General features: G+C 42.7%; 1 long non-coding RNA gene across 1 annotated transcript; it reads left to right on the top strand.

Annotated features, from left to right (window-relative positions):
- Positions 1 to 3330: 3330 nt before the first annotated feature.
- On the top strand, positions 3331 to 14963 carry LOC115796069 (uncharacterized). Its single transcript, XR_004021285.1, has 3 exons — positions 3331 to 3480; positions 11108 to 11145; positions 13364 to 14963. It is a non-coding gene; the product is annotated as an uncharacterized LOC115796069 (long non-coding RNA).
- The last annotated feature ends 148 nt before the right edge of the window (positions 14964 to 15111 follow it).

The following is a 15111-nucleotide window of genomic DNA, read 5'->3' as shown; positions in this document are numbered from 1 at the left end:
CTCACTGAATTCGGCAAGTGAATCTAATCTGCATATGCCATCACGTGGTCCTCAAAATATCCACATGGTGACGTAAAATTATATAAGCATTTTGTACAGCATAAAACATTGTCTTTTTTGGTTGTTTGTTTTTAAAGCAGGAAGATGGTGCAGTGGTTAGCCCTGCCAGCTCATAGCAAGGAGGTACTGGGTTTGAATCCACCAGCTCGCTGGGCTCTTTTTGTGTGGAGTCTGCTTCTTCTCTGCAGGTGCTCCAGCTTCCCCTCTGTCCACAGTCCCAAGACAGGGTTGTTAGTTAAGTGGTGATTCTACTTGGCTGTCTCTTTGTGTTAGCTCTGTGATAGACCGGCAACCTGGACAAGCTGCTAAGAAAATTAAATGTACTGAACTAGAAGTACAAAGCAGAAGAAAATGTAAGTGCTCAAGTAAAGTACAAGCACCTTAAAAATGTACTGATTTTAAAATTGTTCTTGCATCAATGTGCACTTACTTTCCACCAGTGTGAAGTAACAACAGGTGGAAAAGACCCTTAAGTTTGGAATTCTAATGTGATATAGGTAATGAATAAGGTGGTGTTTTTTTCCTCTTTCAAACAGGGCTTTAAATTTTTATCTGTAGTGATAAATGTTAATAAGTTAGTAAGAGATTTTTTAATAATCCAGCCAAGTGGGGAGCTAGATAATAAATGGATCATTCTGTTCCAGAAGTGCTTCACTGAATGAAACACTCACAAAAAGGATTTGTTTCAGTTTGTCTTTTACAACACAGCCATTTCCAGCTGCTATCACTCTTGTGTTTCAGGGGCACGGCCTGTTACCTAATGCAAGTTTATCATGTTAAACCTGCATTTATTAATCACAGAAAAGAAGCTTCCCCAGTCAAGTGAGCACAGGTGAAAACTGCTTTCCTGCACAAAACTGCCTGACCAAAGTAGAAAGAGAAGTGGGGAGGACCCCGGAGCAAAACTGATAAAGATGACAAGTACACTGGATGCCTCACAGTTCCTCATGAGGCAGTTTCATTAAATAGGAGTAGGAGTACTGTTGTAAGAAATCTTGTGTGTGTGTGTGTGTGTGTGTGTGTGTGTGTGTGTGTGGGGGGGGGGGGGGGGGGGGGGGGGTTGTGTTTTGTTCTCAGAACATAAAAATACTCTAGTAAGTTTCAGAGGAAAGTTCCTTTTGGGGGGACATTTTGTGCCAAAGGCTGATGCGCTAAACCATCAACTAGCCAAACTTAATGATTATTTAAACAGCATAATGATTCAACTGCATTTTTTTTTCTTCCAAAGCTCAGTTAGCCTATTAACAAAATGTGCTACTCGAACACAGAAGTGGCTGCTAAAAATGGAGCATTGAAACAATCATAAATGATTAATGATGTATGATTCTGTTAGCCATTTGTTGTTATATCAGACATATTAGATCAAAACAAATGTGCTTTTCTTTCAAAGGGATAGTCAGGTAAAAGGTAACCCTAAATTTCTGAGCAGTAGTGCACATGAACTGTAAAGGTGCCTTATCAAAGAGGGGCACCTCAGTCTTTAAACCCACGGAGAACCACGTGACGCTTTGGTTTAAAAGGAAACATGAATTGCACCGACTACAGAATTATGAGGTTTTCACACCATAGCAGCCGCACACATAAACACCCACGTGGTTAGATTTGTGAAAGAGCTGTGATTGAAGCTGGGGCTAAATTAAGAGGAAAGAGAGATTAGAAGCTTAACGGAAATCAAGCCAAGGCTGTTGCTCTCATTTGGATGTTTGAAATTAGTCTGAATACTGAATAAATCTAGGTGCTATACCTTTGAGAGCATCATTCCGACCAGTTATGCAAATTAGCCTTCAAATGCAGACAATAATCAAATGATGTGCTGCTTTGTTTGCGTTTGAGTGTGCTTATTTTATAGGTTTAACAGAGACGAAAGCAAAGCCTCCTCATTTGCGGCTTCTTGGCTGTCGTAAAATCGTAGAGTTACAATGAAATGGGTGTGATCCTCCACTCGGTGCTTCCTTCCTTCTAGCATGGGTCTGGGCCTTATAAAGGCCTGTGTGGTGTGGCACAGACAGACAGCCTTTCTGCTGTGTGGAGAAATGTGTTCAATCACCATGGCTACTGGACAGACCCCTGCTGTGGTTATTAGGATTTCTCTGTCTGCTCACACAGGTTAACCACTCACTGTTTATATTTTGGATGTGAATGTGAGTGAGTCTATGTGTGTGTGTGTGTGTGTGTTCAGGAGGGTTATAGGCCAAGAGGTGATTTAATATTGTAATTATATTGCAAGAGTTGTGGAGGTTTTTTTTTTTATTTTTTTTTTTATTTTTAAAGCAGCATCTCTAGAAAACAGCTAAAATGGATCAGCTCGGACTGCACTGCCTCTCAACAGTATGTGAGAAGGGGAACATGAGAAAGCTTTAAGCTGTATTGATTCAGCCGAGTACTCTCAGAGTGAGTACCAGAGGATCTGAAGAGAGAATTATCCATGCACCATTTCCTCCCCTGCTCCTGTGTGGAAAATTCTGCAGTTCCAGCTTTGTCGTAGCCTACATACAGCAGAAACACACACACACAGTCAGGGCCCCATAAACATTATGCTTACAGACACACACACACACACACACACACACACACACACACACACAAAGAGAGAGCGAGAGAGAGAGACACACACACACACACATGCTGGTGTGAGGTTTGATGTTGCAGAATAATAGTTGTTTGATTTATTTATAGTCATTCCCTTCCATCTGAATGGCACTGCATATTGTTTTTTTTTTTTCTTTTTCAAATTAATCTTAAAATAGAACAAACATTAAATTAAAAAACTACAGAAACATACTGCTGCAATGCTGTAAAAATTTTGGGTTTTCTCTATAGGATAATACATCATTTTGCCTATATTAAACGATGCCGTAATGGGGTTATACAGTGTTCTCAGAGCCTACATAAAGTGCGCTGTGGTCTTTATAAACACTAATACCACGCACTTGGGTGCTCCAGTTTCACTCTGAGTCCATATGAAGAGATTATCGGAAGCCATAAACTGTGCTGGATAACTCCGCCAATGAAATCTGAATTTCTGAGACACGGGGCATTGTCTACATATGCCTCTCTGCCCTGAGTATCCTCCTCCTGTACTCCCCACCCGGTTTCTCCTGAATAATTCACGACGGACCCCCTCAACCCCCTCCTCCGCGCCGGCCCAGTGTCCAATGGCGGAAGCGAATTTTATCAAGCTATCTCCTCTCAGCCAATCACCGTCCTCTCAGTGATCCCTGTAAACCGGATGCCCTCCCTTCTGCCCCTCAAACAGACGTAATCTGTGGATCAGAGAGGCAGGCTCCCAGTCAGTGCGTGGAGTTGGTCTCGGATAGAGGTTTTGGGAGTAAAAATACTCCCCGATGCAGACTAGAAGAAACTGCAATCAGCCCACCTCGACAGGAGAATGAATCCTGCAGCAGGGTGAAGGAAAATCTTGTGAGTATGCCATCATGTCAAATGCATAACCTAAAACGGGGGATGCGGTGTTTTGGTTAATCCAGTGCAGTCTGCGCAAAGTGATGCCTTAGTTAGAAGAAGATGATGCTTCTTTTTTTATATATATATATATATATATATATATATATATATATATATATATATATATATATATATATATATATATATATATATATATATGATGTGAAACTCTGGCGATGTGTGATGTGCTGGGTTGGCGCTCTCGGTACTAACGAGGCGGATTAGCTCTCCATGCCACTCATTTCTTCTGGGCTTCGGTGTGTCCAGAGGGGAAAAAGCGTGATTTCTGATTGCTTTGATAACTATGAATCCTTTTAATGCAATCGCCAGTTAAAAAATGATTTCATAGACGCGTCGATGGTGCACGGTCGGCAGATAAACGCTGCCCTCCTTTCTTGGAAAGTTTTAACAGTACGTTTGAACAGCTTGCGCAGCCCAAAAGAATCCTGGTGTGAGGGTTCAAAACAGTATAACTTTGACTTCAATCACTCACCAGTCTCTTGTTCTTACGGGGGCTGAAAGTCGGCTGATAAATGGTGGCTATTATTTTTCAGCTGGACAATGCGCACCGGCTTTGTTTGGACCATCTGTCATTATATTGACATTACAGCCAGCCCTCCTGCCCCAAAGAATCCGCGTTAGACACCTGAAGCGCAGACAGTAGACAGCGATCATTCAGAGCCGCCACCCGTCTCTCGCCAAGCCGTGACTCATGATGTGGTCCGTCTGAGTGGATGGGTGCGTAACGCAGCCACAAAATAAACAGGCACTGGAACAAAGTCGTGCAGCTGAAACATGTTTTGTTTTGGGAAAGGATGCCACATAATGCATGCTGTCTGTTGTGTTTTTCAGACGTAGGCTGAGATTAGAAGAGTGCAAGTAGACTAAAAGCGTTTGCTTTGCGCATCCTGAATTCTCGGAAACAGTCTTTGCGCATCTGACTTCCTCCCGGAATTTGGGCCTACGGCACATGGCAAAAACAGCCAGACTGCCATTTTCAGGGTGGGCACACTGAGAGGATACACACTGATCAAATAAACACACTCCATCACCAGCACTGCGCTCTGTCAGTTTGGGACATAGTGGCCTGATAAGCTACACAGCTTTGACCCTCCAGTTAGTTTAATGCAACTGAGAGTAGGAGACTTTAGAAACTGCTCTGCTTAGCTTATAGGCATGTGGTGCCAAGCACTAATATGCCTTAAGGTTAATGAGGCAGTCTCCATAAATTCTTTTGCCATCTGGATATAGTAGGTCTAGACGCTTAGTACAGCACTACATTTTACTGGCTATGGATTGCTCACAGAATGATTTAATGACAAAAAATGAATAAAAGAAACACATTTACCTACCGCTGAGAGCCATTTAACTCCTTGTACTTCAATTTCTTTTACATAAATTAGTGGGAAAATCTGTCTCAGTAAGACGTGCAGTGAAAAACACTCCTGATAGGCACTGATGTGATCAGCTGTGATGGCCCCACTTCCATCCACGTCAGGACTGAGTTACATATAATTCACTTTAGCGTTGTCCCTTGTGAAGCAGAAAAAGCTGCTCCCTCGCATTACACAGCAGCCAATGTCCAAGTGCATATCTGTTTAATTCAGTTTCTAGGTGCTTTCAGAGAGTTATCAGGGTGGGATAAATGAACAGAGCAAAGCCAGCGTCTTCCTGCCACTGTAATGTGGGCACAGGGGTGGCTGGATGTTGGCTTATCTTATCTCCTGCTGGATCTATGATCATCATTCCTGCATAGCTCATTATCACATATGATGAGTTTCATCAGCTGCACCCTGCAATTATGTTGAGAAGCAACCTGCTATCACACTGGAGAGACTCTCAGCCACGGATCACTGTTGTTCCTCCATTACACGGCGTAGATTTCGCAACAGAATCCGCAGAACAATTCCAGTTTAAAATGATTGTTGCTTTAGTTTGTATATGGCACTTTGTATATGCGACGGCGATTTACTGAGAGTCATTCAACACAAATTTAACACCTGGAGGACATAAAATGTTATGGATAGCTCAGTCTCATCTCAGTTGTATTCATAGAGGCCCAATTTACCACAACGGTTATCCATTTTTTAGTAATTTGGAGAAAAATTGTTAAAACCTGTGTATTATTATTATTGTTATTATTTTTACAAATCAGGCTATGTCTAGGGATCCAGAACAACCAATGGTTTCACAGCTCTTTGAAGAAACCGTTGCATTATGTCCGTGCATCTCAGCTAAACGGAAGTTTAGGCCTGAGTACGTTCATATCAACAGGATTCTATGTTTGTGATGTGTGTGTTTGTTCTTCCCCTGTGTGTGTGTGTGTGTGTGTGTGTGTGTGTGTGTGTGTGTGGAGTAATGGGTAAATGGAAAGGTTAGGTAATGGAGACCCCTGCACCCTGCCTCAGGCATTGTGACATACTGCCTGTCTAGATGAGTGGATGACCTCTGACCTCTTGTCTAGCCAACGGCTCAGGTCTGCTTGGGTCAAGCCAGGTGGCTTTCAAAAACGTACTGGCCTGTTTAGAAGCAAATGACATTTGAACTCTTTCCACGTCAGGACCAAATGCACGCTTTTGGTTAATTAGGAAAACCCTCACTGCGTATGTGTGATTGTGCACTGATCAGCTCCAACATTAAAACCACCTGCCTGATATTGTGAAGGCCCACCTCATACTGCACTGATATGGGATCTCTTGATGGGTGGGCCTCTGTGGATCATAACGGGTGCACGCTTGTTTCTCAAGCTGTTCCTGAGCAGTTTTTGCCGTGTTGTGGTGGACGCTGCTGCTATCAGGGAATACCCTTCCTGTGGTGCCTATGCTTGGTCTGCAGCTATGGTTTTTTTTTTTTTTTTTTGGCGGGGGGTGGGGGGGGGTGGGGGGGCAGATCAGTATATATCTCAAAGGAAATGGCAATCGAGAATAAGATCTCTTCATAGTCCAGCCTATTTCTCCTTGACAAAACTGAGCTCAATTTAACACGAATAAAAGATTTTGACATTTTCTCACACTTCTTAAATTCAGCTCCCGAGAAATGGTCTTTTTCTCTCGTTGCATCCCAAATCCCAAATTAAGATCTTAAAATGCTCCTTTTCTTCTCTTTGTAAAGGCCCTTATGAAATAATTCATCCAAGATAAAAGAACGAAAAGAAAGAGAAAAAAAAAAAAAAAAATATATATATATATATATATATATATATATATATATATATATATATATATATATATATATATATATATATATATATATATATATATATATATGATTGGCTTATAAATGAGCCTGCACAATATCCGAAATCAGTCTCAGTGATCAAAATCAAGCCATTGAGACTCTGGGCATTTTATCTCCAGCTTTTCTTGTTATTATTCAACCGGACAGCATAATTGGTCTTAGCTTGATTTATAATTTTGCTCTTCTTTTGGTTCTGAGGGGAGACAAAGAAGAGAAGGCAAAGAAAAGGCTTGTGCAGAAAATGGTTGTCTGGCTTTGTGTTACAGGTAAATTTATAGAGTGGCAGTCGTGGGAAATGCTGATTAAGAGGCCAAGAAAACATTTAAACAAAGAACATCCCTGGAATAATCAGATTTTTACCCGTCTTCCATGCTTACATTTTTTTTTCCAGCCTGTTTCTTCAGCTACGTTTATCTAACAACAGATATTTAAATCCAGATGCAGGTCTGCTAATAGAATTTACTCTCAGCTCGTTTTTCACATGTTGCAGCTGTGCTGTTGCTGCTTTAATCACAAAGTATAGTAACACACAAACTAACCCCGGACCTGTCACTGCTGAGAGAAACAGCCTGTCTCGATTCTGTCACAACACGCTCTCTATTGTATATGCACAAGAAACTCCCCACTGGAAATTTTGGAATCTTTCCCATTGTTCCTAAAGGAAAGGGGGCTTTCATATGGAAGTGGGGAACGCCAGGAAATGACTGGCATTCTTTGTGGACTATTTGAAAATAAACTTGTGGGTCCTCTCTTCCCTCTCAACAGTCAAGTACAAAACTAGAAATTAGAAGAGAGGGTCATGGTGTTAACAGTTCCTTCTTTCTCATGTTTCCTGCTGTAATTTGTCACTAATGTATATTTTCTTACACTGGAGACACACCATCAGAGCTTCTGCTGGAAAGCTTTTGTAGAGAGCTTTGCACTTTCTTCTCAACTTTTCTTTTGAATGGGCACATTCTTTTTTTTTTCTGTATTTGTCCTTATTTTGCCTTATCCCCCCCCCTTTAAACACAACCCCGCTGCTTGAGATCTGCTTTATGAGGTGTGACAGTGAAGTCTGGTTGCCGAGGCAGGCCGTGTGGACTGGAACGTAAAGCTTTGCATTCAGTCGGCTGCAGCCGGGTTTGTGGAGGACTTAAACTCACTTCACCCCTATACAGTACCTCGTATACAGGAACTGCCTTCATTCTGCTGAGCTGGCATGAAAGTGCAGAACTGGAAGGAGGGGAGCGGGGCGGGAGGGGAAATGCTTTAACCTCCAAGCTTGTAGTTGCACACATGCAGCTGCTACCTTTTGAAGAGGAAAAAATGACTGAAAACTGAAAGAAAATTAAGAACAGATGTTAAATTAATTAATCCGCCACTTCAGCTGCACCAAGTTTAGCATCTTTTTCTTGTGTAGTTTGGTTAAACATGTTCATGGCTCTCTCGTCTCTCTCTCTCACAGCTTTAAAACAACAACAACAACAAAAAAAAACAGACTATTTTTCTTAGCCGATCAGCCTCTCAACACTCCAGATTGACACTCACACCTTACCCTCCTCCTCCTTCTCCTCTGTTTCTATCTCCCCTGCTCCTCCTCAAACTCCTCTTGTTGTTTTTCCCACCAGGCCAGTGGTAGTTCCCAGGTATTTGACCAGTGTAGCGTGGCAGGGAGGCTGGTTGTTGTGTCCTCTGTGAGACAAAGGCAGCGTGCCTCAAGTATAGGGATGAAAGGAAACGGGGCTGTGCAACCACTCATTTTTACAATGGGAAACCTCCTTAGTGAGGCTGTAGGGCAAATAACCACCTTCTCTCTTCCTTTTCTTTAACAAGCACCGAGACTGAGAGCGTGTCTCTATCTTTTTGTAGTAGGAGGAGCAGTGCCGCGTATATACCTATAGATGCGAGTTTGTGTGCGCGTGTAAAGAGGAAGGGATATCCTTTGTGTCTACGCAGAATGTTTTTGAGCTTTCGCGTCCTTCCACCTGCTCAGCTGACAGATGGTGCTTTGCTGTTAAAGATGATCCAGAAACCGAGGTTGAAATATTTAAAAGATGGGTGGTAAATTAAAGGGAGACAGTAGAAAAATAAATATTTATGCCATGTAAATGTTGCCAGAGCAATCCACTTTTCAATAAAAAAGGGAGCACAGACACTGTGTGTTTTGTTTTCTTCGGCATTATAAATTTAAGGAACTATTTACTTATGTTTTAGTCATAATACTTTGGCATTAAAAGTAACTTTTAATATATTAGAGGCAGCAAAGTCAGTTCCAGTTCACGGTGCTACGTGACACACTCAATAAGCGCTGTAGGACATTTAAGGGTCACCGAGTCTAACTACTTAAAAAATACACAAACATGTAAAAATGCCTTTTTTTAATGATTAAATTATGTAATTTTTTTAATTAAATTTTATTTTAAAAAAAGAAATCACCACAAAATGCAACTTGTAACATAATGTCTAAGCCGTACACTGCACTATATAAGTATTCAGTATACACACAGTCACAAAGTTATGATTGCAGTGTATGATTGCTTACAGGTTAAGTTAATTTATTTACCAGCAGCTGTGCTTCCTGTCTCTCCTGAGTATCCGTGCTCCTGTACTCAGTCTAGTGTTGTCATCTCGGGTGGTTGTCAGGGGGGTGGGAGCGGAAGCCGCAGGAGTCTTTTATGGCTGCAGGTCCAGAGACAACCTGTTCTCAGGCACTTCTCTCCTGGCACTTTTTTATGACATCATAAATTCCTCCATTTCCTCTGACCAGCCCTAGGTGGGTATAAAGGACGTACCTGTGCAGTAATTGTCTGTCTGGCCCTCTCATCTGTCAGATTCCTTATTCCTGCTGGTGACCTCCTCCAGAGCCAGACTCTCAGACTGCCTGAGGATACAGAGATCTCTTAGATCTGAGGTGTGGACCAATAAAAACTCTGGTTTATTTGTTGAGTGATCAAAAAGAAGAAAAAGAAAAAAAAAAGTTCTTTTCTAGTTTATTTAGGTTGGTAACGAGAGTCGGCCTGGCACCCACATTACAGGCCTTTCTGCGTGTATGTGCTCTTCAGACCAACAACAACAGCCCACTCCCACTCTCAGACCTGTTGATACCTTTTGTTTGTTGAAATCTGAGGATGAACAGCAGAAAAGAAGGGATTAGGGGAAGAAAGACAAGTTTTTTTTTTTTTGAGGGGGGGGCCTCAGAAACACTGAGCGTTCACATTAATCTGACGCTCAGCTCGGCTGGCCTCAGGGAGGCTTGAACAATACACGCACCAGCATGACAACATTCCTCGAGGTTGAAAAGGTCAGGGGTCACCCAGTGACCCCACCCTGCCAATCAGTTCCAGGGCACTAACTCTGGGCCTTTGTTTTTGCTTTATGTCTTCGCACTTGTTGAACAGACTCTGAGCCTTATGTTACAATGTGCCCTTTGCTCTCTAATAGACTAGATTGGCAAGGAGCACTTTTACGTTTGTTAAGTCAGTTTTGGCTTAGATAATAATAGTTTAAATATACAGGGAGGGGGCTGAAGAAGGAGAGCTTAGTAGTGTTTCATTGTTGAAGCTTTGGGGTTCAGAGACATAAATGCAACAGTAAATAAGGAGACAGAAAACACATTAGCCAGAGGCTGCAAAATGTTCACATTGAGTTAGAAAGCTTTGGCCAGGTTTGCTTGGCAATATACTTTTAATATTATGTCTGTAGCCTATGGTGCATACAATAACCCAGCCAGATGTTTGGCAAGCCAAGATCTATATATGGGAGTAAAAAGAGCCACCACAAAGCAGCCAAGCTGTAATTATTGTCCATATTTTGAATTGATTTATGCCCATTTTATATAATCCGCCCCCACAGGTCACTTATTAGTCAAAAATAGGAAATGTAGACCTAAAAGTTGTATTTTTCCTCCCTTATGAAGAATCCAGCTTTGCATTTTTTTTCCTCCCAAACAGCACAGCAGACTTCAAATAAAGTCTGTGAGCCGTCATTAAAGTGGAGCATATGCATGTGTAGGCATGGAGTGGCATGTGAGGCCCCTACGGGGAGACTGCAGGTCTGTTAGTCATTATGACTGAATGTACAGTATACACTGGAGTGGACATGCAGCTACATTAAAGCCTCACCCACAGCCACATTGGACCACCCCAGAGACACACCGCTGGCGCTTCCTCTACCCGCTTCCATCGCTCAACCTCAAGGGAAGCGTGTTTAGGGGTTTCCTGAGGAAACACTGGACATTAATTGTTGGTTGATTAGGAAACTTTCTAGTGAAAATCCAATTAATTGTAAGAAAATATTGTGCTTTTTTTGTGTTTCTTTTTTTTTTTTTTTTTTTTTGGCTCTAACTCTCTGTTTCCTTGTCTTCTAGGTTTTCACGTGTGGCTCCAAGAAGATAATTTCAGTCAGGTATTTGTCACCACAACATTCAAACATCTCCTTAAATGCTCACTTTTTTTTTTTTTTTTTACTAAATATTCACAGTGTGTCACAGAATGACGGCTATAAACCTCTTGAATTTTATCCTGCATGCTAAATCCGCTTATACAGTAGAGGAAGGAGACACCGCTCTCTGTTAGTCTGCAGTTAGAAATGAAAGCCTATCTTGGCTGCAGCTGTGGAGGAGCTCCAAAGATGGGGACGTTTATTGTCAGGAACAAATAGAGGCCTTTTTATTTTGTCTAGCAGCTGACGCCTCTCCCCACCCACTCCTCCATAACCGCTTTTGTCAGTAATGTAGAGTGGCCTGCTCGGGCAAGAGCGAGAGACCATGAGAGTTTCAGAGTGGGGAAAAAAAAAGTGCATTTAGCTGTTGATAGGCTGGGGAGGAAAGGCACGGCTGTTTGCCATATGGAGCAATTATCGGCTATTTGAAATGATTATCACTCTCCATCAATACAGTGTTTAAATGTATATATGTATGCGTGTATGCATGCATGTGTGTGTGAGTGCCTGTGTGTGATTTGATCTCTGGTTTGTGCCCCCGGTGTAATGTTGAGATTCTGTGACCTGCTGCTTGGCCCCCCATTTAAGCTGGGATAGCTATGATCTCCCCACCTCTAACCCCAATCCCTCCTCCCTCTGTGACCCCTCCTTCCCTCACACACACACACACACATGTACACGCAAAGTCTACTAGCACAAAAGAAATATTCAGCTGTAGAGAGAGGGGGTCCCTCAGAGGGCGCGACATTGAACTGGGGGTGGGGGGGGGTGGGGATTAAGTAGAAATGGCTGGCTGACACTGGGGTTGCCATGGCAAAGCCCCCTTTTTCTCCTCTCCCTCGACCCTCCGCCTATTTTTCATTTTAGGTCTCATTGTGGGGCGAGGTGTAAGTGTGTGTGTTTGTGACTGTGATGGAGTAGGGACGATCTAATTCGGCATATGAATTTAGCCTCTTATCTGAAGCTGCCCTGCTTCAGCCTGAGAGAAAATGAGACCTTTCCAAAAGAAGAGAAACCTCTGAACATGTGATTTTTTTTTCTCAAGCAGGCAAGTTGTAGATTTGTTACAGATGTGCTTGCCACTGAGTAACATTACATATTATACTGCATTATTGCATTTTATTTTGTGGTTAATGCCTTCCTCTCACTGTATAAAATGATTTGTACATATTTGCTGGTTCACAGAGGAAAGCATGCCACGCAAGAATGCAGAGGCAGTAATTCAAAGGCGCAGCGTACGCACGAGACAAAAAACAAATTGTCTATTTTATGACTGAATTACAGCAGCAATAATGTGGCGCATTACTCATCCGTTGCAGCCAGTGCGTTATCTCGCCAGCCTGATGCTGGCCTCCCAGCAGCCCCAGCAGAGTAATGGATGCAGGTCGAGCTTGCTCAATGACATCAGCACCCTAAGCCGATGAAATGGGGCAACGAATGACCATAGATCAGCGTTTACCACCCTGACGTCAGCCCCTGCTCTTTGCAGCGGTCCGCTGACACTGCCGGCAGTTGTTCCCCCAGCTACTGGCCTGCTTCGGACAAAGGGAGCTCTCAGTAGGACGTCGGTATTGTTCTCTGGACTCGATGTACATAAGAACCGTGGCAGGGCTGAAGATGGTTACGCAGTATTGCTCGGAGGGTCTTTAAGACTATAGATACAAACATACATTGATTTGAGTTTTTTAAATTAATCTCATCAAAGAGTAGGACTCAGCCAAATTACAGAAATGCATTTTCTCCCCAGTGCAGCGTTTAGATATTTGTCTCTGAGGTTTTTGCTTCCACCACAAAAAGTGTGAGGATGAAAAGAAGCACTACTTTCCACTGAAGAAAAAGCTCTAATGAACACCGCTGACAGAATGATATGTTGAGTATTTATAGAAGCTGGGACTTTGTTTCTGGAAAGACGGTTTGGTGTGTAACATTTTAAATGTTTTTCCTCAATGCTGTGATCACAAAAAAAAAAAAAAAAGCATAAATTAGAGAACTAAGACAGATCTCACAAAATCTATGCAAAAGAAGCCAAATTTATCCTTCTGGCTAGACACCACAGGAGGAAATGTAGAAAATGTTTGTATGCGTGCGTGTGTGTGTTTTCACTGTGTGTGAAATCAGTCTTTAAAGACAAGAAGACAGTGGGATATCAGCACTAACAACTTTTTCTTCATCTGTGTTTCAGATGCTGTTACGAGCAATTTTTATCCGAAGATGAAAGACTTCATGTTCCTCTGATTAATGAGGTGGTAGTAAAGCTCTAAAGCAGAGCCTCTCAGCTCATGCTTGAGCTTAAGTGTGCTTCGTGATGTGGTGTTTTTGTTTTGTTTTTTTTGTTTTGTGTGTGTGTGTGTAGAACATAACCAGAACTGTCATTGCCCTGCGGACAGCGGACTCATTCTGCCACTGTCTTGTGTCATTATGTCCTCTTGTTATGCAACCTGACCTCTGCGGTTCTGAGCAACGTCCCCGGCTCAGTCCCTGTCCCATGCCTGTCTGACTGTCTCTCCTCCCTCCTCCACACCGTGCCTCCTCTGTCAGCTCGGCTCACGGTCACAGCTGCTGTCCTGCCTGCCTGCCTCGGTGAACATTCAACGCTGTCGGTGAGTTTGGTATGGATCTCATAAAAACCATCGACCGTTGACTGTGCCCCGTGGTTCGCTCCGACGACGTCAGGAATGAGCGAAAAATGAACAAAGGGGCAAAGTGGCTACATGCAAATCCAGTGACGTAAACAGACGCATACGCGCGCACAAAAGTGACACTCTGTTTCCACTGTACCCAAAGACCTAAGGTCACAATCAACATTCATTGCTGTCGCTGGGTTGGACTGTGTAGAAAAGCTCACTGAACAATGAGTGCAACTGTGGCCCAGATCTGCCTGACTCGCGTCTCAGCCAATCAGCCGACCGGATGTGAGGCACTCTGATTATTTTATTTATATACTTCTTGTTTTTCACTTCTATTTTCTCCCTCCTTCCTCCCTCCCCGGTGCTGGGAGTCTTAAGGGGAAGAGAGAATGAGAGAGAGACAGAGACACAAATAGACTTCTGGCTGCTTGCTTGTCCTCATCCTCCTCTCCTCTCCTCTAATTGATGGTTATGTGTGCAGCAAGGGGGAAGGAAGCAGAGTGAATGTGTAATCATTTGGAGTCTCTTCTCCTTTAGATGTTTCATCCCTCTCTTTTTTGTTCGTCTAATTATATACTGAGCTGAGTTAACTCTGTGTTAACTGTGCGCCTGTGCTGGCAAGAAAGACGGACTGATAGAAAGGGAGGACAGGGAGAACAAAAACGGCAGAAAGCTTACAGCAGCAGCTAAATGATTATCTCGTTTTTAGTAGATTTTGCCTAATACTCTTCCTCAAGCAATGTGCTGGGAGAAGGAAGGAAATTTCAACTGCATAAAGTCAATTGTTTTCACCTTTCACACCGAGGACATCTCATTATCTGTGTTTGAGTTTCATGAGAGCCTGCTCAGTTTCCTTTCTGCCCCTGTTTGTGTGTGTGTGCGCTAAGATAGAGGACCTGTCGGGTGATCTCAGAGTGCAATATGTTATTTTCCTTCTATACTAAAGCGTGTTCCTCTCATGGGGGGAAAAAAAACAGCCTATAACCTTGTCTTCCTTCACAGTCTGGGACCGGCCACACCACTGCCATTTCTCATCGCACCCTCCTGTAACAACTTCTGTAATTCAAGTAAGGTGAACACAAAGCTCACACGTATGATTTATGGGTATAGGAATGTTTGTATCACTGATTAACCTAATAAAGCTAAATCAACTTATTAGCCTAATGTGATTATTTACTGTTTGGATTAACTCATATTTCATGAATTCACCTAAGAACATCTTTGTCATCGCTGTCATTCAGTTACTGAGCCCCATGTCCATGTCCCCCTCTCCCAAGTCTCTCTGTATTATTCATAGAAAAGC

Source organism: Archocentrus centrarchus, chromosome 17 (assembly GCF_007364275.1).
Source record: "Archocentrus centrarchus isolate MPI-CPG fArcCen1 chromosome 17, fArcCen1, whole genome shotgun sequence".
In the NCBI taxonomy this organism is placed as follows: domain Eukaryota; kingdom Metazoa; phylum Chordata; class Actinopteri; order Cichliformes; family Cichlidae; genus Archocentrus; species Archocentrus centrarchus.
Note: the sequence above shows the minus strand (reverse complement) of the source record. Positions and strands in the feature narration are given on the sequence as shown.